The sequence below is a fragment of the Octopus bimaculoides genome, chromosome 27 (genome assembly GCF_001194135.2).
Source record: "Octopus bimaculoides isolate UCB-OBI-ISO-001 chromosome 27, ASM119413v2, whole genome shotgun sequence".
Lineage (NCBI taxonomy): Eukaryota > Metazoa > Mollusca > Cephalopoda > Octopoda > Octopodidae > Octopus > Octopus bimaculoides.
In genome coordinates, this window is record NC_069007.1 from 7338173 (window position 1) to 7340201 (window position 2029).

The 2029-nt window shown below is 42.0% G+C and overlaps 1 long non-coding RNA gene across 1 annotated transcript in view; it reads right to left on the minus strand.

Moving 5' to 3' along the window:
• Nucleotides 1–2023, minus strand: part of LOC106879155 (uncharacterized) — a 6322-nt gene extending 4299 nt beyond the window's left edge. Inside the window, exon 1 of the long non-coding RNA XR_001410600.2 lies at nucleotides 1448–2023. This is a non-coding gene — a long non-coding RNA (uncharacterized LOC106879155). The remainder of the gene's footprint in view (nucleotides 1–1447) is intronic.
• Between the last annotated feature and the right edge of the window lie 6 nt (nucleotides 2024–2029).

Sequence of the window (2029 nt, forward strand, 5' to 3'; positions counted from 1 at the left end):
TATGTATGTACGCACATTTTCATTTTATCTAGTTTCACCTCATGAGCTGTGGCCATGCAGGGGCACCGCCATTAAAGAACATATATATTTTTATTTCTAATCTAGACACAAGGACCGAAATTTTGGGGGTGGGGGGGCCAGTCGATTAGATCAACCCCAGTACGCAACTGGTACTTAATTTATCGACCCCGAAAGAATGAAAGGCAAAGTCGACCTCGACGGAATTTGAACTCAGAACGTAACGGCAGACGAAATACCGCTAAGCATTTCGCCCGGCGTGCTAACGTTTCGGCCAGCACACCGCCTTCGTTTCCGCCAACTCGCCGCCTTATGTACGTACATAGATGTGAAGATACATGGCATAGTGGTTAAGGTATTCGTCTCACGATCGTAAGATCGTGAGTTCGATTCACGGCGACGCGCTGTGTCCTTGAGCAAGAGACTGTTTTACGTCGCACCCGTCTACTCAGCTGACAAAATATGAGAAGTACTGTGATTCAAAAGGGCCAGCCTTGTCACCTTTTGTGTCACGCAGAGTCTCCTTGAGGACTACGTTAAGGGTACGCGTGTCTGTGGAGTACTCAGCCACTTAGGTGTTAATTTCACGAGCAGACTGTTCCGTTGATCGGATCAGCTGGAACACTCGTCGTCATAACCGACTGAGCGTAAGAAATTAAGTATCGATTTGTACCCCTCCCCTCAAAACAGCTGTTCTGGCACTTAAGTTACAGTTGCCTAAACGGGCTGGTAGTCTGGCAGAATTGTTAACGTTTTTTGTTTAAAAATACCTTCCAATAATTGTTTTGGCTTTTTACGTTCTGGGTTCAAGTCGCACCGATGTCACTTGGCTTTTCATACCCATCCAGGGACGACAAGTACAGTACCAATCAAGTATTGGTGTCGATTTAATCAAGTTAATCCTTTCCTCAGGTGTCAGGTCTTTGTCCCTAAATTACAAAGCAATTATTTTATCCTTTATCTGTTTCAATCATTAGACTGCGGCCAAACTGGGACACCATCTTGAACAAATCGATCCCAGTGTTTTTATCAAGCCCGGTATTGCTTCCGTAAGAGCCCTGTATGAATTCTATTTTTACTGAATCGTTAAGTTACGAGGACGTAAATAAACTAACACCGGTAGTCAAGCTGTAGGTAGTGGTGGAACAAAGACAACAAACATATACACACACACACCACGCACACATGCACACACACGATAAGTTTCCACAGATCCCGTCTCCCAAATCCACTCCCAGAACAATGGTCAGCCAGAGACTATTGCCGCAGGGTGAGATTGAACCCAGTAGTCATGTGGCTGCAAAGCGAACTTCTTATCCAGCCAACCATGTATGCCTGCTCCTAGGTGCAGAGAGGTAATTTTGGGAGCTGCTGTACTACCTGGAACATAAAACCTTTTCCGGCTATAAAATAACAATACTACAATTACCTGACTTTTAAAAATTGGTTCGATCTACAGCAAAGTAAAACCACAAATTCTTTAAAGGTGCGAAAATGTTTATTTTTGTGGAGAAGAAAAATTCATGAATTGAATGTTCAATCCCGGTTTCAACGAATTCAAATCCATCAAAATTTTCTCGATTCAGTTAATACAGGAGATACAGCGTATGACCACTGGTCCGTGAAATAGTTCTTTGTTTCCTTCGTTGTTTCTTTCGTTCATTTTTCTTTAGTCACATTAATATTCGCTAATTACGATGTTAATTGCCGTCATATTATAAACTCCACGGAAATGTCCAACATGCCTGAGGGTTGTTAAGCAAACGTGGTTTTTACCTTGTCAAATTCTCAACACTCCTAATAATATATTGGGGCTAAGAAGGGCCATGATATGACAAAGATATTAAAGAGATGTACCCCGAAGATCCGAAGATTTAATAAGATTCAGTTGTGTCGTTCCGGGTTCAAATCACAACAGGAATAACACCGCGTTTTCTCGTTTCAAAAATATTAGACAATATATACGAACATGTCTTCGCAAAAACAAAAACAAAATAACGGTGGCGTTTTT